This window comes from Rousettus aegyptiacus, unplaced genomic scaffold (assembly GCF_014176215.1).
Source record: "Rousettus aegyptiacus isolate mRouAeg1 unplaced genomic scaffold, mRouAeg1.p scaffold_m13_p_14, whole genome shotgun sequence".
NCBI classification, from domain to species: domain Eukaryota; kingdom Metazoa; phylum Chordata; class Mammalia; order Chiroptera; family Pteropodidae; genus Rousettus; species Rousettus aegyptiacus.
Window position 1 is genome coordinate 58,179,008 of NW_023416289.1, and position 24,625 is coordinate 58,203,632.

The following is a 24,625-nucleotide window of genomic DNA, read 5'->3' on the forward strand; positions in this document are numbered from 1 at the left end:
GATGTGGGAAATGTTGCAGAGTGAATATTTCTCAACAGCCCCTCCTAATCTTGCCATGACATTTTGGTGAAATGCACACTTTAAATCCTCTCTGTGTTAATCCATGCAAAAGGGCAATACCAAAACTTATGCAGATGCAAAGCAATTGTCCCCCCCGGCCCCCCCCCCATAGCAGAGGGGACAAAGGTTCAGGAGGTCGAAATAGCAATGTAATGATCTTCCTTCTTTACAGACGCAGAGAATCACAGAGTTGAGCGGGTGGGGCTGGGGGTAACTTTTTAACTACCAGTGGTGGGGGAGGGAAGGGAGGGACAGTATCCAGTGATGTGTGTGACCAGGTCTCGTCACACTGCGGGAAGACGAGTGAAGTCATGGTAAACTGCTAACGATGGCGAGGCTTAAATGTTTCTTGCCATTCCTGTCACTCTCCTGACTCAGCGGACAACCAGGCTAAGGTCATATCTCCCAGGAGGAACTGAGGAGGGCACAGGCAGCACTTTGTGGTGGGTGGCCTGGGATGTGTCCCCAAGGGAGTTTGGGGCATTCGGAAATAGCAGTGTCCTTACCAGAAGGAGAAGTTTCTGGAAACTGGTGCAAGGGGGAGGGGAGAGGGAGAGATCATTTGGTTTATAAACAGCACGGGCTAAAAAAAAGAATGGCTGGGCGTTCCTCTGGGCACACAGGGCCTAGGCACCCTGGACAGGCGCCAGTGCTCCGAGGGCGACTTGGAGTGGAAGAGGCGCTGGGCCAGGCATGCTCTGCAGAGCTGGTGGCAGACAGCTCTGTGCTAATAATGGGTTCCGGAGTCGTGGTGCCACTTGGGGAAGGAGAGCCTTAAAAGATGCATGGAGGAGGGATTAGCGCAAAGATCACAGGGGTTTTTGTTGTTGTTGTTGCTTTTGAAATGCAGTGGTATTTGCTGTTTCTCCTCTGGGTTTGTGGCCTGTGGTTTACTGGGAACCCCGGGGGACCTCTCAGTGTACCTCCTGTTTATCCTGATGGCACCCTGGGACGAGGCCACATCGCCAGGAGGTGGAGGAGGCGGCTCCGCGGTCACACGGGACTCCACGCCCACATGCTTCTCCTCACCGCAGTCGATGGCCTTTCTTCTTGCCGAGGTGACTCTGACAACAGAGACAGCCACAGCAGCAGAGACGTGTTCGAAGCGTGCGAGCAGAGACACTCGTTGGGCTTCTCCCTCTCTCCCTCCCAGGGACTGTTGCTTCCCTCCAGCCCCTGCTCCTTTGTGTGGGTCCAGGAGGAGGCCGATGTCTCTTTAGCAGTCTGCTCGCCCGTCCCTTCCGCTCGCCTCAGCTCATCTGCATTTGCATGTGAAAATTACCTTTCTCGGCTCCCAAACTGATGTTTGCACGTGCGTGCGAGGAGAGAGGCCCCTGTCTTTGAAGCTCGAGAAGACATGGCTGCAAAAAATAATTATTATTTCTGCTCTCACGCTCACCCTTGGGGCCTGCCGCATCTCACACATCAGAGCGCGCCAACAAGAAAGCTCACACGCCGGCAAGCACCGACTTCATCTGGAGCGTGGCCCCTCAGGAAGAAGCATGGATTGCCCGCCTGCCTCTGATCCAGGCGACAAAAATCTCTGCCCTGCATTTCGTTTCTCATGTTCTCCCGCTCCGCGTCACTTTCTGATATCAGCTGTAATTCGATTTCATGGGGTACGGAACCATTTCTCGGCTCTGCGACGCCTTCCGTTCTCTGTAGATTGAAATCAGAATGCAGGCGGCCGGTGCGGGAACAACTTTGTCAAACTTGACCACACGGTGGTCTGCTGCGTACGTAGGTGTGGAAGGCTCCGTCCTCGGGGACCCAGAACCTTCGCTCAGGAGAAGCCCCTCTGGGGGTGCCGCCCCCCCAGCAGGACCCCAGGTCCCATGCTTTGGATAAATGGCACTGGGAAGCTTTGTTTCTTCAATGGTGACTAGTCTGCTACTGGAAGCTTCCGTTCCTGCTTCTCGGAACCTGATGTTTTTTGACCCATGAAGAGCTCTGGGTGTCACCCAGGGAGACGGAAAGGTGGGGCCGATCCCCGGGCACCCCCCCACACACACCTCAGAATATGATGATGCTGACAGCGAAGCCACGGTGTTTGTGGATGGATCGTTTTTCTTCACCTTCTTCTTTGACTCACAAAGGAGAATCCAGGAGACCCAGCCCAGAGCGAGCCCATCCTGGACAAGGTCCTCACAATCCAGACCATGCAGCCAACAGCCTCTCGGCCACCGAGAGGAATTTGGAAAGAAGCAGGCTCCATCGTCAACCGACACACGGTGGCAGCCACTGTGCACCTCCAGGCCCGGGTTCCGTGAGTGGCGGGGGTTCTAGAAAGTGAGAGTCACACAGAAGGCGAGGGATGCTGAGCGGCCCCTACAAAGCACTCAGAAACTTCGCTGGGCTCTCATCGTGCCTCTGAGAAGTCTGTTGGGCAAAATGACTCTGCCCAATAAATACGTGCTGTAACAGAGGCCACGGAGGTTACATAAACAGGGAGGCGCCTGACAGTCATTTAGTATCCGCACGGGGCAGGCACGGTGCCTCGTCCTCTTTCAAGGGCTGTCTCTTCATTTCCCCCAGGGACCCTATGATGTCCAACTAACAGGGGAAAACAGGGAGGCCGGGAAAGGTTACGTGCTGTGTCCAAGGTCATTAACCCGGACGGTGCCACGGCTTCCGGCATCGGGTTCAGAGCTGTGTCTACTCCTCAGCAAAAGCTGGAACTTCTCCCGCCACGCTGCCGGGGACCCCGACGGCCACTGACACAGACATGCCGGCCTGTCAGGCCCCAGAACGGACAAGGGGACACCTTATGTTAAGTGGGATGTTTCAGAAAAGGAAAATGCGACCCACTGCGCACCTGCCAGGCCCGAGTCCCGTGAGCAGCGGGGGTTCCAGAAAGTAAGAGTCACACAGAAGGCGAGGGGTGCTGAGCGGCCCCTGGATGTTATTCCTGATATATGTACTTGGGGCCTGGGCAGCTCAGGGGTTCAGAACTGGATGACATATAGAAATATGCAGACACGAGGGAATCTGCAGAAGTGGAAACGACAGACTTCCCGCCAAGCTGGATATTTTCCTATGCGATTCATCCTTGTTAGGCTCTGCCTTAGGGATAAGGCCTCCTGAAACTGACTTTCATCTCTCCAAGTGAGGCGTGGGTAGAGCATGCGGCGGTAACCACCTTGTGAAGCGCCGGCCACAAGCCCACGTGGCCAGCCGTAAAACCACCCTGCCTCCGAGAAGAGAAAGGGAAGTGGGTGGCTGGGCAGGAACCCGCAGAGTAAGCACCCAGCATTCCACGCCTGATTTCCGATGGTCAGAAGCCCATGGGCCTCCTTCTGTCGAGGGGCAAAATCATCCATGAACGAGAAGCGGTTGGGGGAGGGGGCCCCCCAGGAGGGAAATGGGAAGCTCCTGCTGTCTGTAGGTCTTGGGGACTGTAACCCACGTGACCACGAGCTCCAGCACAGCCACCAGGGCCACCCAGTGCGCTGCAGGTGCCGCCCGTGAGAGGCGGGGCCGGGTCTCCCACCCGGACCCAGGAGCCTGCGCACCCTGCAGGGGCCTCTGCCCGCGTCCGGGGGGCGTCGCACATCTTCGCCCTTCAGCCCAAGACTGAGGGGGACTGGGGAACACAGACAAGATGCCATCTGCTTTCGGGGTCGGCAGGTGTACGGCGCGGGTCCCCCCGACCCACACGATGCCCCCCGCTTCTCAGACATGAGTCACCACGGCCGCCGCCAGAAGCTGCACGTGAGTGTCACCTCCACGCAGCCACCTGCACGGACGGGCTCTGCGCGGTGAGACGCCACGTGGCATCTGCCACCTCGCCGAGCGTGCCCACTACAGAACTGCAGCCCCCGGGGTCCCGCGGGGAGCCACTGCGACCTCAACCAGCTTCCCCCAGTCATAATTTCTATAACTCCAGCACAGGCCCCAGAGAAAGTCACTCCGTGTGAGATCTTCAAACTCCTCTGATGCTCAAGCGGGAACTCAGCCTCGGGCTTGCCCGCCCTGTGGCCCACCACGCATTACTTGTGACAACGGCATGCGGAAATCACTCTGCTCCACCTTAGTGGTCTCTACTGATTGCTTTACACACATGAGCCAACTTTTTTTAAATGAGCACTTTCTTCAAGGATGAAAGAAAGGCCACCTTTCACACTATAAGTGAAGTCACCAGAAAAACAACTAGGAACACATTTTTTTTTCATTTATAATAAGAATTACTAATTTCCATAATCTGCCAATAACAATAAATCCATAAGGAGTAAAAACCCAAACTAACATGGATGGGATGTGTAAACAGCTCACAAACAAGGAACTACAATGGATATTGCTTATCTCATTAATAATAAGAGAAATCATATTAAAAGCTATAACATTTTCACTATAAAGTCATAAAAATTTTTAAAAATTTAAAACATATGCTGAGAAAGATGTGGCGAAACAGGCAGTCTCATGCATCGCAGGTGCAAGTTTACTTTGGTTCAACCCCCCAATGGAAATTAAACAATAACTTCCGACACTTAAAATGCGTGCATCCTGCAATTCAGTAATTCCAATGGCAGCTGTGACTGACATTCATTGCTGCATTGTTTGTAATAGCTAAAGACCAGAAACCAATAGGGGGCAAATTATAGAAATTACGGCACAGACGCACAGTGGAAAACTATACAGCCATTAAAAATAAGGTCTCTCTGCACATCATGAGATGGCCAGACTGCTAAGATGACCCGTTAAATGAGAAGCACAGGACAGGACAGCACGGGTCAGATACTGTCATGTATTGAGGCAAAAAAAAAAAAAAAAAGACTATTTATTCACATTTTTGTAATTGAGGAGAATATTTTCTAGAGAATACTTTCTTCCCTTCCCTCCCTCCAAAAACTCGGGCACAGTGATTTCGCTTCTGGAAAGAGAAATCCAATTGCTAGAATTCATGAGAAGGAAACTTATTTTTCACTCTATATTCTCTCGAACCTTTCGAACTATGGGCATGCATTACTAATTGTGAACATTGAAATTAAAATAATTAAAAAATATATATCCGAGAAGGCACAGACTGGGAGATCATATTTGTAAAACACACATCTAAGAAAGGACCCACATCCAAAATGTACAAAGACCTCTAAAACTCGATAATAGGAAAATAAAACAAAAACAATTTTTTAATGCCCCCCACAAAAAATACCATTTAAACAAAGTCTCCAAAGAGAAGATATATTTGGCAAATAAGCATATAAAATATCTTTGATGTCATTAGGGAAATGCAAATTAAACCACAATGAGATACCGTTACATACTTATTAGAATGGCTAATTTTTTTTAGTGGTAATACCTAGAGCTGGTGAGCATGTGGAGCAACCAGAACGCTCTTGTACAATACCTAATGCTGACAGACCGGCAAAATGGTACCTCTACTTTAAAAAAGGTCTTCCTATAAAAGTAAGCATACACCGATCACATGACCGGGTGATCTCATTCCTAGATATTTGCTCTAGAGAAATGGAAACATACAACCAAACACCTGCATGCTGATGTTCACAGAAGCTTGATTCAGAATCGCCGAAGTTAAAAAAGATCGAAACGTCTCTGAATTGGTGAATGGATAAACTGTGGTATATTCATACAATGAAATAATAAAAAAAAAGAAAGAAAGAAAGAGAGAAAGAAAGGAGGGAGGGAAAGGAAGAAAGAAAGAAAAAGTAAGAAAGCAAGCAGGCAGGCAGGAAGGAAGGAAGGAAGGAAGGAAGGAAGGAAGGAAAAGGGAACTTATGATACAAGAACAACATGGATGAGTCACAAGGGCATTATGCTGAGTAAAAGCAGCCAGCAGCAAAAGGCTACATACCATACAATGACATTTATACATCATTTTGGAAAAGGTGAAACTATAGGGACAGGAAACAGGTAGGTGGCTACTGGGGACTGGGGAGGAGAGAAAGGCATTGGCTACAAAGGGACAAGAGGGATCATTTTGGGAGGGGGGACGTGGTTGACTTATCAACTGTACCCATCTGTCAGAATGCACAGATGCACAGAATTGAACACCAACAAGGACTGGATTTTACTGTATGTAAAGTACCACCTGATAAAGGTGACATCTCAGGTTTTCTGTGGGCAGTACATCTGGTCTTGTGAACTGTCTTCTAAAGAGAGCGGAAAGGGTAATAAGAAACTCAGGTGACCCTGCTGCTGACTGCCCAGGACCACGCCCAGCCATCCTCTCATCAAAGGTGCCGCTGCGTCCACACATTTAGACAGGGCCCTGGTCCAAGTGTGTCGCCTCTGGAGAAAAGCATTGAAGGCCGTCATCCACCCCAAACGCTGAGTGACAATATTATCTTTCCCCCCTGGGCAGAGAGATTTCAAGTGCAAATGTGATCTTAATTAGATGCCCCTTTTTCCAAACCGGGTATGGAGACAGTGGCACTGAGGGCGGAGGATGACAGTCACAGGGGACACGGCACAGGTGCTTGGACGTAGGACCCAAAAAGGATGTGACAGGTATGCATTTATAACCTGCCCATGGCGGTGACAATCCCACATTCCATTTTGGCATTCCGGTACTTTCATCACCTATTACAAAAATAATTATTTTAAAACAATTCACTTGAGTGATGTTCAATTTTAAAATATAAGCTTAAAAAAAAACACACGAATGTAGTCAGACGCTCTGCTACGTTGCTTGTCTTCAATAGTCCTGAATGACCAGCGCCTCTTGGCTGGTGGTTTCATTATTCTAGCACTAAAATGACATGGACGTTTCCTTGTTTGGAGTTCGGGAAAGAAAGGGCAGGTTACGCGTGATGTTTTTCTAAATTAACTCAAGCTCTGCGTTGGTCTGCAGCGCCGCAAGCTTCCATCGTACGTACGCGTGGTACCCAAGGAGGTAACAGCCACAAGCTAAAGGTTCCACTTGACTGGGTGCCACTGTCATGAGAACCTGCGTGTCACCGCTTGCGATGTAAACGAATAAAATAATTTACTCTTCCAAGACAGATTCAATGAATCCGTTCTACCCCGAAAAATATAAATTGGTCTATAAAGTACAAAAAGTAATCCTTTTGATCAGCGCGTCCTGTCTGCTCCCTGAGAAACCAGATCACAAATCTAAAACTGACGATTAGCATGTTACGGTTTAAAGCCGGAGGAAGGGGAAGGGGATGAAGGAAGGAGAAGTGGTTGAAGTTGAACATGGCAGAGGTGGCGATCAAAACCACGAGTCTCGGGCTTCTTCAGAAACGGTTCCGCGGCAGCAGGCGGTCACCATGGGAAGGGCTGTGCCCGCCAGCCCCCAAACAGAAAGGCCAAGGGCTCACTCTCCTCAGCCCCACACGGAACTCAGCCTCCAGGATGACCCAGCTGACCCGAACTTCTTTCTTTCATTCCATTTATTTAAAAGAAAAGGCAAATTCCAGTACGCCGAGTTACTCTGAGCTCCTAACCTGGACCGAGCCTAGAGGACAGAGCTCCTCAAATGCCTCTCTGACCCTGAAATGGAGGGGCTCTGGCCCCCAGGTTCCCTCGCACACCCCAACCAGCAACCGCTGCTCTCCAACTCCTGCAAAGTCTAAGAGATCGTTCTGGAAAAATGGAAGCAAAGAAACCCAGGGCTCAGGGAAATGATCACAGCAGAGTCAGGCAGAGCATGAGGGAGCAGTGAGTGGAGGAAAGTCTGCACCCGAATAGTGGGGCACCCTCCTTTCAGCACCCCAAGCCACAGCGCCCCGCCTTTGCCATCACACACGTGTGGCCAGGGAAGGGCAGACATTGACACTTGGGGTTCCCTCCTCCTAAAGCGCTTCGCAGTATCTAATTGTTTTTTTTTTTTTTTAATTAGTTAATATTTACAGGAAATGTCATTCTGTGTCAGGAGAGGGTGCATGGAGAGCGTGGCTGTTTCGTGTATGTGACACTTGACAGTATACACGCAGATACCATGTATGTATCCTATATGTACCGGAGTTAAGAAGCATAATCGTGACACAAGCATCCCTGACTCCATCACTCAAATTCAGAAAATATTATGACCAATTCAGGTGGCCCACCCCCCCATCCCTGTGCCTCTGCTCCAGAGGGAGCCACTTCCTGAGTTCGTATTTAGTCTCCTCTCGCTTTTTTTAAAAAATAATTTTACCAGATGTGTAGGTATTATTCCTAAACAGTATGCTGTTTAGCTTCTGTCTGGTCTTTAGCTCGATAAAAGTGGCATTATCTTCCATTACTGGCTCTGAAGTTCTGAGAAATTCATTTTCACTCATCACTACATGGTCATAGGCAGCATTGGGTAAGTTCATTTTCACGGCTGTATAATATTCCACTGAGTGACTGTATTCTACTTTTATTTATACACTTTCCTATCGATGAACATTTAGTTTGTTCTTGTTTTGGCTACTGCAAAAGCTGCTAAAAACATTCTTGTACATGCTTTTTTAACTCCCAAAGACAGGAGTTTCTCCAAAGTATGTAGATAATTGAAGTTCATAAGATAATGTTTTTCAAAGTAATTATGTTAGTTTACAATCAAACAACCAGTAATGTGTTCTTGTTCTTTACAAATGTTCAATCTTATCAAATTTCTAATTTTTTATAAATCAATGGACATAAAAACTATTTCATGTTGGCCTTAATTTTCACAAGACTGAGTTTATTCTGATAGATTTATTGACTATTCATGTGTTCACCTACGTGAAATAAAAAAATACATTACTCTGTGATGTTCGGTTTTTGGCAACCTTAAAATTGTGTAACTTCTGGTTTATTTTCTGTTCTACAGATTCTTTCACACTTGATTTTACTAATTCCTAATTTCGTATTCTTATTCTCAAACAGACCCCAGTTGCTTGAGATTCGGGCCCCATAAAACCGGGATCCGCCTCACTCGAAGGCGAGAATCTTCTGTTTTCTGACCGGCCCTGGGCCCCAGAGTGACTGTCACAAGGCAACAGCCACCACACAGTCGGTCCTCGGAGACGTGAGCCAGAGAGCACGGGGTGGGGCGGGCCTGATCTGACCACCTTTATTGCTCAAGGAGACACCTGTCACAACCGCCTGGACTAATCTGGGTAAATAACTGACACAACCGTTACACACACGCACGCATGCGCGCACACGCCCCAAGCCAGCAGTGTCAATCTGAAAGGCCTTGGCCTTGGACAGCCTCCTCGTGCCCTGCAGCTGGGGGCGAGGTCCCTCACAAGAGCCACGGGAGGCCTGGGAATGCCGCCGCCTCTGCAAGGAGGGAGTCGCGTGACATAGGGATATGAGAATCAGGGGGAGGACGCAAGGCAGGAGGCATCAGAGCCGCCCGGCTGGCAGGTGCTAGCGGCACCGTGACCAAGGAGGCATCGCCGGCCAGGCCTGCAGGTGAGTGTCGTCTGACCAGCACCGTTCTCATCTCTCGGTTCGAGAAGTCCCCACTCTCCAGGCCCGACCCTCAGCCACTGCGAGTATTTTCGTTACCTGCCGGGCTCCGAAAATATTTGAAAGTGTGGACAGGCCAAACCCCACCAGGGACCTGTGCCCGGGGGGGCCTGTGGACACGAGCCTACCTGGTCCCTACAAATGAACCTTCCCTGTCCTGTCCCCCAGGCTCTCAGACCGTTGGATTTGGTTTTCTGGCCCCCTGCTCTGCAAGCCCCTGGAAGTTGAACTTGAGGCTCCAGGGGCAGGCTGGGTAAGGGGCTCACAGCTGCCAGGCCTCCAAATAGTACCCTTCAGCCCTGCTCCAATTCGCAGCTAGGCAAAGCACAGGAGGGCTGGCAAGGTCCCTCAGACGGGGGTCTTTGGCTCAGGAAGCAGGTCCCTGCAGGACCCCGTGCCAAATGAGGAGGCAAACAGCTCGGTTAGCAAAGTCCATCCACTTCAGCTCTCCAGGAAATCAACCGTCACGGGCTCACTTTCAAGGAAAGAAATATCAACTTCTGTGCATCACTGTTCAGCGGTACATCCTGTCTCTGCTCCTCACCTGACCCATCAGCCTCCTTTACACATGCGGGTCCCTTTTCTGCTGCACCATTCCATGGACAGACCTCTGGTCTCCCCACAGAGTGTGCTGAACACCGTCAAACAAATGAAGTGTCGAAAACGCCCGCCTATCTCGTCGCTAACAGGCAAGGCCCATCTTCGGAACCCTGAATTTAATACTAAATCTCAGTTCTTTCCTGGTTCTTGGAACAGTGGGTGGGGAGGGGGAGCACAGGTAGACAAAATTTTGCTTTGGGGTTTCTGTTAAAAACACATTAGTTCGATACATGTAAAAATTTAAAAACCTTTCTTTCCTTGCATGTGGTGTGTGTCCGGCTGTGTGCTGAGCACTTTGCCCTCGTTATTGTCTTTAAATCTTGTGATCAGCCTTCAAAGAAGAAGTGAGTCAGGAAGAGGCAGACGGGCCCGGAACCCCGCCTGCTTAGATTCCAAATTCTGTGTTGTCATCTGGTGCACGAGTTTAAGAACCGTGGGGACCTCTCTCCCCCACAAGAGCATCTCAGGGCTTTGAGGCTGGTAGGGACCAGCGGGAAGGGGTCGGAGCCCGTGGTCAGCTGCAGGGAGGGGTGAGGTGGGGTGGGCCACTAACGAGTCTCCCCCACCTCTTGGCAGGGATGTTAAGGAAACTGGAATTATAGGCTTCTATAGTCCTAGGCTAAGAAAAGAGAAGAAAACACAAAGCGTCGTGATATTAATCAGAAGATACATAAATCCGGGATGCTTAGCTCAAACTCACTCCTTACAAAATCAGGCCAAGTTGAAGTTGTGTCTTAAGAAACGCGTCTTTCGCTGTTTTAAACTACAACACGCACACGGTACAGAGGACAATACAACAAGCACGCACGTTCTCTCCGTCCATAAAAGAACGAGTATTATTTCCTCCTCTAAAAGCAGCAGGTTTGCTACATTCTCCTCATTGGAGAAAGGGGCCTTTAAGAAATGTTTTCGATGGCGCCACCTGGTGGATTCATCCTAAAAGTGCTATCTGTTCTCACCTGCAATTAAATTGACTTGCGAGGACAAGTCTCTAGCACATACGGAGACGTTCGGTCGCCGAAGTTTTCCCCGGGGCTTTCCTCGATTTTCTCCCTGGGCATCCTCAGCCCCTTTTGCATTCCGCAGCAATCGACCGCTCCTTGAAACTCCCCGCATTTCATTACACAGCATGATTTATAGCAACGTCAGGAATAGAGAAAAGTATCGCAAGAACACCATGGACGACACTATAAATGGGCAATGAAACTGGCCATGGTGCACGGCAGGCACGCACACGGGCCGCCTGTCCCGCGGAAGCCACCCGTGATCAGCTGCCTTCCCCCCGTTCACTGCGCTTTGAAAGACTTTTCCCTTCTCTCCTCCTGCAAAGGTCTTTAGAACTGACGCTAACTTCCAGAACGTGCTCACGCCTCCCAATCAAGATAACCTTGCTTGTCCCTGGAGCCACACGATGCCTAGAGACCCCTCATAGCCAACCCTTGCTCTGAGTCTTCAGGCTCTGGTAAAACCCAGATATTCGACAGAAAAAAATGTTCACCAATACGCACATGCCAGTGATAAGATACGCTTGAACCCAAACACACATATTCATATGAAAAAATTAAATGAAATATTCAAGGAGTTACGTATGGTTCACCACTATGGAGAAGGTACCAGAGTCATAATTCATAGGAGCAGTTCCCACTTAATGAACCCCTACACGGTCCGAGTTGAAAATTTTACATATGTCATTTCTATTCTTTGCAATAGCTCTACGAGGTTGGTTAAATCGATCATGCCTTACCTCTGCAACTTCAGTAAATAATTCTATTAACATCAGGTTAGAAATTGGCCTATCGACAGGGCAGGAATGTAGTGAGAAGCCAATGGAACGGGAGAAATAGCTAAGATTCGCCACACCCTCATTCTGTGCTAAGCATCCTTGTGAGAACACTTCGCATATCAATTTACTTTATATGATCACAACTCACCTATTAAGTGAGTATTATTAATATGCCCAGTTCACGAAAGAATGCTGAGACACAAAGAAATTAAGTAATTTGCCAAAGGCCAAAGTTAGCAAATCGCCAAAGCCTGGACGTGAATCTGAGAAGTCACAGTGCAGAGCGCAATGTTCTTTTGGCAACTAATTGTGACAACTGTTTTAATAGTTATTTTTTAAAAATTAATGAGTGAAGTCAGTACAGATATTGAAGACTTCAAAAGATTCTCTTCTCCATAGAAGGCATGTGAACGTTGACAAAAATTGACAGTATCGACTTGTTTCAAAACTCCAGAAATTAATCAAAGGCCTGCAGCAACTGAAAAAGCATGTAATTTTTACAAAACAGCTGAATCTCACTGAGAACAGTGAGCTTTGTAGTTTTGAACTTGCTTTAGTTCCATTGTCCACGCTCCAATTCTGTAGGAGACTTGGAAAATGATGACCCACATTCCCCGTACAGCCCTGGAGCCATCAGACGGAGCAAACTGGGGGTCATCTCTCTCAGAGCCTCATTCCCAATGCTCTGTTACCACTGTGACCGGTATGGTCAGACCGTTTGGTGGCTCCCTGGAAGCCTCCACTTGCAAGGCTATTTGTAATTGACCCGACTTAGAGATTTACTGACTCCAAGCATTTAAAGAAATCTCTGTCCAACCATTAGCTGACCACCAAGCAAGCCATGTAGAGCCTTCGGTGATCACCAATGCTAAAGAATACGGACTCTGCAGAACTATTTCATAACAGTTACTGCATAACCAAACACAACTATAAAAAGCAGCAATGTCGATACATCATGGTCAAACTGGTGAAAGGCGGAGAATCTTGAAGCACAAGAGAGCACAGAATCACCTATAGGGACCCACAATAATAGGCAATTTGTCATCAGCAGCCATGGAGACCAGAAGACATTGGCTGACATATTCAAAGTGCCAACAGGGAACAAAAAAACAAAAAAAAACTGTCAGTGAATTATTCCATATCTAGCAAATCTATCCTTCGGAAATGAATTAGGACATTCCCAGACAGCGCAAACCTGAAATTACTACTAGACCCGCCCTACGAGAAATCCTTCAGATTGAAATGAAATGACGTTAGAAAATAACTCTTTATCTCCAGATGAGATACATCTACAGACATAGCTTGGAGATAATGAGGTTTCGGTTTCAGACCATCACGATAAAGTGAATGTCGCAGTAAAGTGAGTCGCACAAGATCTTTGGCTTCCCAGGGCATACAAGTACGCGACAGCATTGTGTCTTTAAAAAACGATGTACATACATTAATTAAAAAATAGTGTTAGTATAAAATTCTTACTGTGGTCTGAGTCATCAGCAAGCCGAAATCTTTTTGCCAGTAGAGAGTCTTGCCTCGGTGTTGATGAAAACACAGTCCCTGCAACGCACAATAAGGCAAAGGTCAATCAAACGAAATACACCTGCATATAAGTAAATATAACATACAACAGAAACGTATTTTCGTTTATAACTCTTTCTCCTACCTGACTTAAGACAAAACCACATAGTCATAATCGCAAGTGCCTATGTTGATGGACACAGATGGATAAAGATACAGCTTCCTTGGCCCTAACAGCACAAAGCAGGGAGTGGAGGCGCACAGCTACATAGAAGCCAAGTTTTGCATCTTATTATAATTGCACTGGTCTCGAGACAAACTAGACTGAACTTGGAGCGTATCTACTGAAGGCGAAAGGCCTGCCCTCGATTATTTCATTCTGAAATAAGGGAACTAATACAATTGTCTGTAGAAGACAAACAAATAAACTGCCCCAGGAGTCCATACGTGGTAGAGAGTTTTCTCATAAAGAGAGTGATGGGAAGGCTGTCTAGAGGAGACGTTGTGTCTGGCCACGGAGGTATGTGACAGGTACGTGATGCTGTCCTTGTCACCTGCCTGAGTCCCCTCTTGTGTGTCCTTCGTTCAAACTACCAAAGCGATCTTCCCAAAATCTGACGGGGCCGCTATGCTGCTCAAAGTGCTTCGTGGCTCCCCAAAGCGCACAGCAGCGACTCCCCAAAAAGGCTGCAACACCAGGCAGCCCACAGACAGCGCGGTGCCCTCGGTCCCGCTGCATTTACACCCCTGGAGACCCAGACGGCAGCATGGCAACGTCGCCAAGCATTCTTCAGCACACGGCCTCCCTGGTTTCCTGCCTCCTGCTTTTCTCAAGTGTACTTGACCCAGGGTGGTTCCCCCTCGGGCATCTTTTGTCCCCCTCCGAGGCGCTGCTATGGGCCACAGCGGGAATGGCTGAGCTACTTCCTGGGTGATGCCCAACTTCCTCCGAAGGACGCCCAGTGCCTGCTGGAAGCTGGGCCCATGTGTGACGCGGCATCTCACCTCCCACCCACCCGTGTCGGGCTCGGAGCTTTAGTCGCATGGAAGGCCCCACACACTTCCTGTCCTTGTGGTCAGGCACTTGTCTTTCCCTTGACAAGCCTCTCTTTCCCCCCAGATGACCCTCGCCCGCCCCAGGTAGGTCCTCGGTTCGGTCAGTTCTGCCAGGCAGACGAACCTACCTCCTCCAACCTGCCCTTGAACGCCCTTGAGACTTTATGCCTCTCTGGTTACACTTATTCACTTGGTTTTAATCATCGGTTCGGGAGTCGATGTCTCCCAGTATCACAGGAGCTTTGGAGGGTAAAGACTATTAACTTTCCCCTTCACTGTGTTCTTAGTGCTGACGCCGGGTTGGCACAGCAAACGTTTGTGGGAATGAATGAACGAATGAATGAATGAATGGTAAAACCAGGTCAGACCTTCCAGGTATGAGCAGGTGCTTTTCCCCAGTTGTCTTTGATTACGAGGCATCCCAGAAGGAAAGCGCAGGGTCTGTGGCTGAGGCCACACATTACATTCCCTGGGGATCCAGGAGGCGCACAGTGGGGTTAAGCCTGAAAAGGTGACAGTGAGGAGCCCTGTGGAACCCAGCCTGTCCCAGGCTGGGACCCAGTGTCAGCCTCAGCTCTGAGCCCTTCGCAGAATGCTCAAAGATTGCTCCTCCGAGCAGACAGTGGGGGGCGGGGGGAGAGGATGGGGATTGGGGAGGGGGAACGCAGCTCCCGGCTGCTGCTGCATCCCTCTCCCCGCCTGCCACCTCCTCCTGCCCTATTTCTCTCTTCCCTTCTGCACACACCACACGAACGCTCCCAAATCCAGGTCCCGCCTGCACGCAGGGACCCACCTCAGCGTCACAGGGACGTCATTTCTCACACGCCTGATGTGCCAGTATCCTCAGCCACAGCCTCACCTGGCCACCTCTCATCCTGTCCCTCCTGCTGTCACCCCGTCAGTCCTGGTCCTCATGAGTACAGCATCCACAGGCACACCCACCCACCCCGAGCTCCCCTCCCACATCGCCCCCCATTGATGGAACCCCAGCAAGAATCGCCCGCTAAGGCCCTGTCCGTCGGCCTTGGCCCGGCTAAGCCAGTCACACTATCCCCACATCCGCCTGACCTGAGTTTGTGGGCAGCTCAGGTTGTAAACAGCAGCGGACAGCCTTCCCCAAGTGCTCCAAGACTCCCGTATCCTACTGAATCTGGTGGGGATCCTGACAACTACCTTTTTATAAAATATCAAGCCATTTCCCCCAGTATCGTTCTGAAGATCTCAGCCACAGAAGATGGGAATGAAGAAAGCTGTCCCGGCAGACTCTCCGTAGCCTCTTTCTCCAGCACCTGGGCCTCTCTGACACGCGCTGGGAGAGAAACGGCCAGCTCCCTTTGGCCATCTCCCGCCTTACTCAGATTTGCTCAAAGTTGGGGGAGTCTGCACGCGTCCATGCGGGCAGCCGCTGAGGGTGGGGCGGCAGTCCAGGGGCTGCAGGGCGCTCGCCGCAGCACGAACAGCAAGGTAGGGTCTCGGGCTTCAGGAGACACTCCCTGACCTTGGACCTGGGCCCACTTCCTGCCTTTAGGCGGTGACCTCGATGGAAACGGGTCACCCTGTCAGTATGGACCTCCCACACCTCCCTGGTCTAAGCTCAGGCCCTCACCTGCCCTCTTACAGCGGCAAATGTCACGGTGGGGCCACCTCAGGCATCACCCAGGCCTCTGCCCCTCAGCACGACCCCAAACACCTTGGTTCTCCCAGGAAACGCCACGGCTACACAGCAGTATTTGGGCCCAGTGTCTCTAGCGAAGAACCAGCCTGTCTCCGAAAGCACTCTTCGGAGACAAGAGAAAGAAACTCAGAAGTCATAGAATACGATGCCCCCCCCCCCAGGGGTGCAGCCTCTGTCACACCGGGAAGTGAGATGACTTCAGGTGGCAGTGCTGTGACGTTCAGAGTAACTGAAGTAGATAGTGAGACAGTTTCTGGTCCTTCTTATTTGGGTCAGAAGGTTTGGTGACGCTGGTTCTCTAACATTCCAGCCCCTTCTCGTCAACGGGCCCAAACTCGGAGCCTGGGGAAGGTGTGGTCAGCATGCAGTAATACTTTCTTGCTTTATTCTATTATTATTATTATTATTATTATTATTATTATTATTATATACTTACTTCCTCTTTATGGCAAGTAATACTAGTTTTCCAATTATGGGAATGGTATAAAGTTTCCTTTGGAGAATAAACAGAAGCTCAAAGAGAGAGTCAACTAGAAGAGCACGCACCAAACACACTGTGTGGGTGGTCTGCAGGCGCTGGCACCGGCGAGGGGGGACACGCCGAGACCCTGAACTTGGCCACGCCACGGAAGTGTTACAGGCATCACCGAAGTGTGGGAAATGCCGGTGCCCTAAACCCCCCTTGTTTCAGGGATGAGGGCACCAATTCAGTATAGGGCCAAGTGCTTCGCTCCACAGAGCTGAAATGGTACCTGCAGGACCCAGATGAAGGGCACGCGTTAGGTCATAACGAGATACTGTCTGGGGGAGACAGTGCTGGCTTCCCCCACCCCCTCGCCTCCTTGCTGCTGGACGCAGTGCCGCTCAGACAAAGCCATCCACACTGCAGCTCCCTCAGCAGATGCGGCGAGTGACTCCTCATCAACAAGCTGCAAGCAGCCGTGTTCTGTGCGCACGCCATCCTTTCTTGCCTTCCACCTGCTGGCCGTCAGGAGCCGAGACGTGATGGCCGGAGCCCTAGCAGCCACTCCGGGTTATGAGAATAAGGCCACATGCAGCCAAGCCGGAAGCAGCCCGGGAAGCTGGTGACTTCATGGTGCTGCCACCATCCAGAAGCGCATACCTCTGATCTTTTGCACGAGAGGGAAGGAAGCATCCGTATTGTCCTTAAGCCCTTTTGATTTATGAGTTTTGTTCTCCTATGTGCCACTAACCCTAATTTGAACCTATACTGTAAGCTTTGCCTCCTACTATAAAACCCGTTGTCATACATAAAGCCTTGAGACATCCACTGTCTTGTTTGATTGATCCTTACAACAGCCTTAGCTATACACATGCAAAATCCTTCTTTAAACGCAGATGGAAAGACTGTAGGTCCCTCGGCTGGCAGGAGGCCGGACGCAGTGGCGAGGACTGAGGCTTTTGACCCTGAGTCCAGGCTCGATCTCGGCTCATCCTTGACCTGACTGCTCCCCGGTCCCCGAGACAACCACTCAGAAAAGCCATCACCTTGTCCAGCGTCTCCATTCTCCAAGCAGCGTCTTGGTTTACTTAGCAGAGAACACTGTACAATATTAGATGAAGCCACGCCCTGCCCCAGCCACAGACTCACACACACACACACACACACACACAGGCCTTCTCTTAGTCATAGTGGAAAGCCAGGCTTTCTGCTTTCATTCAACATTGGAATAAGAAAGTGCCAAATGCAGCCAGCTCCATACCAGCCACGAGGTCATGGAGACCACGGGGATTTGCTGGCTGGACGGGTGAAACACCATTACGGCCTGGACAGAGCGAAAAAGTCCTCATCACCCCTCCCCCAACCCCCCGTGCTGTGTCCTCAGGCCACCCCACCGGACACCCGGCTTCTTTGAGTGTTTTTGCTCCTGAGCTAGATAAAGCAATGAAGAGTTTACAGATGAAATTCCACGCAAATCTTTAAAATAAAAGAGCTCCCCCTGAAGCAAACGAATGCAATGGACGGTAGCCCGATCGGGAGCCACAGCCAAACCACAGAGCTCTGCACTGCGTAAAGGGAGGCCCGTGGCGGCAGCGGGGAGGGCAGCGTGGGGCACAGGGGACCTCGGTCGGAATGCGAGGACGTGCCTTCGCAAGCTGCGATGCGTCAGCATAGCAGGGCCCAGGAACTAACCCTCCTAATGGACTCCATGTTATCTCCTTCCTCGTTAGTGTTCTTTATCCTGCTCGCGGCCTCTGGGTTTTAAGAGAGATGTCAACACCTGCAGAGGGTCCAGGGAAAAGCAATAAACAGGATGCAAGGGCAGGGAAGCGGGTCTCAGAAAAGGTGAGTGGGGAGTCAGAGACCGGAGAAGACAAGGCCAGGAGCGACTCTAACCATGACCTTCGTCTGAACAAAAGGCGGGGAGACATCTGAGCCCCCAGGAAACTCTCTCCACCCCCTGGCGGCATCCGATGGAACCAAATGTCTGGGCATTTTGAAATAGACTCTTTTAAAGCACTTTTTTTTTTTTTTTTTTTTTTTTTTTTTTGCATTTTCATCCAGCTAATGTTGTGTTAACCCAGCCTGAGTTTAAATCGAGGGTAGGCATTTGCTTCCCGAAACCTCTCTGCCATGTGTTGGCCCCCGGTTTGGGGTTTCATCAATTGAAATGAAGGCAGAGATTCGCTGAATTTGACCTTTTCAATAAAAAGAGGGCGAAAGAGACACTGGAACTCCCAGACTGGTTAAAGACCAGGTTTCAGAGGGGGCACAAGGGCAGAGGAGAGGGAGGAAGGAGACAAGCTCAAACGTTCTGTGTGTCAACGCGACGTCTTAGGTGGGCACGGGGACCGCCGATGGTCAAGCCACAGTGCCCACCTCGATGCAGGGAGGGAAGTATGCAGGTGGGGTCGGAGGCACTGTCCTGTAGGCGCACAGGTGAGGAGCACCTGACCCCCCCCCTCCGGGCAAGGATTCCCTCCCTTAATCTGTGACTCTGAGTTCTCTGAAATCCAGTTTCTTTCCTGAGGCTGCATAGTCTGCGAGGAGGGAGTGATGCCAGCCCCATCTCCATAACAACAGAGGCAGGATGCATTTGAGAAGGCAGTGCTACATGGACCAACCCCACTTTATCCATTTAAAGTGTCGCCCCCTCTTAGCTCCACAAAGCGATCATGCAGGAAGTCGTTACTAAGGAGTAACTGCATGTGACGTTGTGTAGACTCTCGCAGGGAACCCACACGGTGAGGACGCTCTGAGAAAAATCAGACATGGCTGCATGTGGATGCTCAAGCTCCCGAGACATCACAGAGATGCCACACTGCCCCCCTCCTCACCTCCATCTTATTTTTCATGGGGCCGACTGGGGCCCCAAGAAGCGAGATGTCCTGGCCCCCAACAGACAAGACTATCTCTCTGCCACACCAGGCTGCAAATGGCAGGAACCTAGTAAGGGTGCCCGTCGTGAGGGGCTGTGACTTCAGAACTCTTTCTAGCTGGCGAGGCGGGGTCACTCTGAGGACAGTTAAAACTAGAGGAAGACAAAAAAAATCATCGCGCCGATCTGGGGAATGCCTCAGGCAAGGAGACGAAACAGTCTCATCCATGGGACTCCTTCGTCCTGTCCCACGTATATTCGAGTTAATCAATAAGAGCATCAATATGTGCCTTTCGAGTTATCGGCCATGACGAACGGTGTGACTGGCTAAGACACTGAGGAAACACCTGTGCACACACACACACACACAGCCGCAATCTCTCAGGCTCGCTGTCACTAGTCGGAGATGCTAAGAACCACACAATGGCTGTTTCCTCCTCATTTTCTGCTCCCGAAGAGAGCCTTCCTCATTCAGACCCTGATCACGTTCACAGATGGCTGTGTAATCCCTACTAGGCGGTCGGACCCCACGGTCAAGCACACATGTTAGGTGGCCTTTGGATTCAGGGAACAGAATACCTGACCAAGAACACCTTGAACACTACCGGTGTGGAGCCAAGCTGAGCAGGACCGACTGTGACGGCAACGTCAGGGCGCTGGGCCATCAGCTCTGGGATTTCCTTGTCTTTCTCCTCATGGTCACAAAAAGGCTGCAGGAACTCAAAGCGTCAGACCTTCACATAATATTATTCAAAACTGAGAGGACAGGAGCAAAGAGTCCCTTCTCTTATGCTACTCTCTTTCTTTATAAGGGAGGATTTTAGCCAGAAAACCCCACTGCTTCATAGAATAGGGATCGCTATTTTATGCCCAGTCACAGTAAGTGAGGCACAATACTCAGGCTTTCACTTGCTCCAGAACGTAATTAAAGCTCATCTTCCACCCTTGAAGACTAACAGGAGGAAAGATGACCTCTGCCCAAACAGCTGCCCACGGCTGAGCCCTCATGGAACACCTCCTCTCATGCCAAGATCCACAAGATTATTTTTAAGCAGCGAAACAGGGAGCCGGCACCCTGCCACATGGCGGGCAACACTCTCGCAGAGCTCAGCTTCTCTTAAGAATCTGCAGGCTGCACAATATTACAAGCCCCTAGAGGCTGCTCTGTGCAGCCTTTCCTCAACTGCAGACAGGACACAGGCGCACTGGACGAAGACGAGTCACCTGACAGCACCTCAGGCAGCCCTGCGTGGTTGCCTTGAGGTCCTAGCATAAGGCGATGGGTGTCTTGCCGGGTGTTCTCAGCACTGACGTGTCTGGGACGCAGGCTCGTCCATGAGAATGTGAAGCCGACTCCGTCATCATTTTACTCCTCTGCTCCTAGCATAGAGCCCGGCCTGGGACAGACACTCGGTGGACACTGGTGGAATAAGCAGATGAATGACTGGAACCACTGCCGAGTGGCCCGGCCCGGGGGCCAGATGAAAGACGGGCCAGGCCCCCTTCGCCTGGAGGGAAAACTGGAATTGGCTGTCAACCGTCAAAGACCCGCACGCCCCATGAACCGGAAACTCAAATCCGAAAACTAGTCCTGACGAGACCACGTGCACAGGTACACCGAGAGACCTGGATGATGAAATTCACTCGGCATTACTCACGATGCCCACAGCTTACACGCCCATCCACAGAAGAATGGAGAAGTGAAATCGGGGTAAGCTTGTACCACGGAATGCTAAACCACAATGCACACAGAACATGGACCCGTCTCATGAAAGGACCTTGAGCCAAAGGAGCCAAACACAGAGAGAGAGAGAGAGAGAGAGAGAGATACACACTGCATAATTTTACTGATACGATGTTAAGTGGAAAGACAAAAACCAGCCCTGGCATCAGAATTCGCCCCAGTGGGAAGGGGAGAAGGTGGGGTGGGCATTTGCTGAAGGGGCTTCTGGGGGCTGGCAGGTTCCATTTACAGAACTCCGTGTTTGTTTGGTGACGACTTGTGGAGCTGGTGAGCTTTTTTCATACATGTTGAATGTCAAAATAAAATAAAAGGTTTTTTTTAAAAAAAGAAGGGTTCGCTGACACGGTAATCAGAACGAAGTCGCCATCATCCAGGCAGAAGGGCGTCAAGCAGAGGCAGGAGGAAGTGGAGGGGGCATTTGATGACAAGAACTTTTGATTTTGAAAGTTAACACTGGGGAGAACTGGCATGATTTCAAAGGATTTAATCCATTAAGTATCTTTAAATCCCTGAGTTCACACCGACTTTAAGGGGAAAATAAATCACCTTCAGAGGCTGAAAGGAAACCAATTCATTATCTTGAAAACTGTTAAATAAAGGGAAAGAATTAAATATTTATCCTGTCTTTTTTTTTTTATGTTAACTGGACAACTGAACGAGAAGAAATATCACTTTATAAAAGAGGTCCAATGAAAAAAAATGGCAAAGAAATTACAGAATTAGAATATCACTGCACTGCAGCCCTCTCTTAAGTAATGTCATTAGACGCTGCCCATCAATGGCTTCTCACGTGGTAAGAAACAGACAGCCGGAAGTCACGGGTCTCCCGTGAGAGAGCATGGCGCCACACACTTGTCTGTCTGGCTGAAAGGGTCTGACTGAGTTTAAGCCGGGTCCGGATCCTGCTGCCAGTGTGCAGCACGTGCAGAGGGCAGGAGGAGGTGCCGAGTCTGCAATCAGCGGAACCCTGAGGGTGTTTCATCGGCATGCGATGGACGGGACTTCGGGGGACACCCGTTTCATCCCCTGCATCTCTTGAGTGTCCCCGCGTTGCGGGGAGCCTGGCGCCTAGGGAGTGATCCATATGGTTAGGCTGAAATGAAGCGGGTGGGGGGGCATGTTTAACTTTAAAGGAAGAGATGCAGATTACAGGCCACACAGATCCAAGGACAGAGGCTGCTGAGAATGCCGTCTTTGCCATCATAAGGGACACTGAAAAGGAGGAAGTGACAGAGAGAGGCAGAGGAAGTGGAGTGGGGCGTGGGCGGAGGGGATAAACGACAGGATCTGGAGGCAAATGAGAAGGAAGGAGCGAAAGATCTAGGAGGGAAAGCGGTAAGAGAGACGAGAGTAACTACCCAGGAGGACTTGCAGGTTTTCTCTGGCCTCTTCAAGCAGACCGGATGTAAAAGATGGAGGGCGAGAGGCAGAAGTAGCATCCCCATGCCGCCCACCCCCACTAACGAAGCCCACGTCCCGACTGCAGAACGGGTCGCTGGTCAACCTGGCCCTCACGTGGCAAAGGGGACTTTGCGGGGGAAGTGAAGGCTGAGGACCTTGAGATGGGGAGAGTCTCTGGCTTTATCCGGGTGGGCCATGATCTAATGACACGCATCCTGAAAAGTGGAGACTCTTCTTCTAGAACATGGTCAGACAGAGCCAGAAGGCAAGGAAGATTCGGTGCCCCATTTCCGGTTCTGAAATGTGGGGCTAAGTATGCGCAAGGACCAGAGAGAGGTTTCTAGAAGCTGCAATAAGGGAAAGAAACTGATTCACCCCTGGAGCTCTGCTGCCCCCTTAATTTCAACCCAGTGAGACCCGTGTGACATTTCTGACTTCCAGGAGTGTAAGACGATAAATCTGTATTCTAAGCCACAAAGTCGGTGGTGATTCATTACAGCGGCAATAGAAAAATGAATACACCGAGGGATGTCAAAAATGGATAATTATCAAAAGTCATTCTGCGACTCTCTATCACTGGTTCCCCGTCCAGGTCCAGGCTGGAACCCTTTCTCCTCGCTGCTCACACACTCATGAATATGCATAAAGGCTGGCGTAATTAGTTGCCACAGGGAACCCCTCCCTGGCTGTGGGAACTGAGCTCAGGCACAGACGTGGGCTGCAGGACGGACGGGCAGGGCGGGGCGAGTCAGAGTCCTCATTTCGTGAAAGCAAATATCTGAATAATATGGAAATACACCGGATGTCATTAGTGGGATGTCAGGTTTGACAGTCTGTGTTATTGTGAAAATAAATGAGTTTTGACACAAAGAACTTAGGTATGCACTGATTTTTTTTTTTTTTTTAAAGCAAATCTTGGAACGAGATGTTATGCGTTGCGTTGCGGGTTTACAAAGATCTTGATGGCTATTAGGAGAAAATCATGGTGAAGGATCATTTAGCAATGTGTTCATTAGGCTGCTCTAAGGCGTCCTAATCATTACTTTCCCCTAAAATGCTTACTTATCCTCTTGCATATTTAATTGACTTTGGTGAACTGTATTTAAGTCGATGAGGGGAGCTGTCCCCAAGGTGAAGACAACAGAGAGAAATCGAGTCACCATCACCGGTACCAAAAACGTCATGCTCTGTCTTTTAACTCCCAGGAAATGTTTTCCCGGACTGTCTTTATCTCTGAGCAATCTGCCCAGCGAAATTTCCTTTTCCTTCAGGCCCTTCTCCTTTTGACGCTTTCCTTCAGAGGTCCTGGTCGACAGGCGGGGCCCCTCCTGGCACTGGTCAAGGGCCTGGGATGGTCCATGCAGAGTTTCCTGGAACTTGATTTTTTTGGTTTGTTGTTTTTTTGTTTTTTCAGATGAGGCAACCCTTGGTTGACCTCAAAGGTTGCAAGGACTTTGTCAGCTTACAAGCCCTTATTTTTTATTTTTTTACGCCTACAGCACCTGGTCTTCCTAGGTGGTCTCCCATCCAAGTACTCACCAGGCCTGACCCTGCTTAGCTTCCAAGATCAGATGGGATCGGGCTTGTTCAGGGCCGCATGGCTGTCAACGGCATTTGTTCTTGAGAAGCAAAGGGGAGAGGTGTTCCGGAAGCATCTCTGTGGCAGGCTGAACGTCTGTGGAGCTGCTTGACCTAAGTAATCTCCAGGAGATCTTTGACAAGCATGTAACATGTTTTCTTTCATTTCGTTCCCATCTAAACAGTGTGAGGTAAGTACTCTCTTATCTCTAGTCTACAGAGAAGGAAACTGAGGCTCGAGGTGGCTGCATCTAGTCAAGGCAGGACGAATAGCAGGCAGCAGGAGGTCTGAAACTGGGCCGTCTGAACCTCTCCACTCTGCCGCCTTCCCATAGTATTAAAAAACCACCCTCTCTTAAGGTCCGTTTATTTTGATCATTTTAACGGTTTTCTTAAATCTACCACTCAGCGACCCAAATGAATAACATCCAATTTAAGACTGTTTGATCAAGGATCAGTAAGCAGGTGAGGTCATGGGCACCAAG

General features: G+C 50.0%; 1 pseudogene; it reads right to left on the reverse strand.

The window, feature by feature from the left end:
* Nucleotides 1–24,052: 24,052 nt before the first annotated feature.
* Nucleotides 24,053–24,171, reverse strand: LOC118611585 (annotated as a pseudogene).
* Nucleotides 24,172–24,625: the final 454 nt, after the last annotated feature.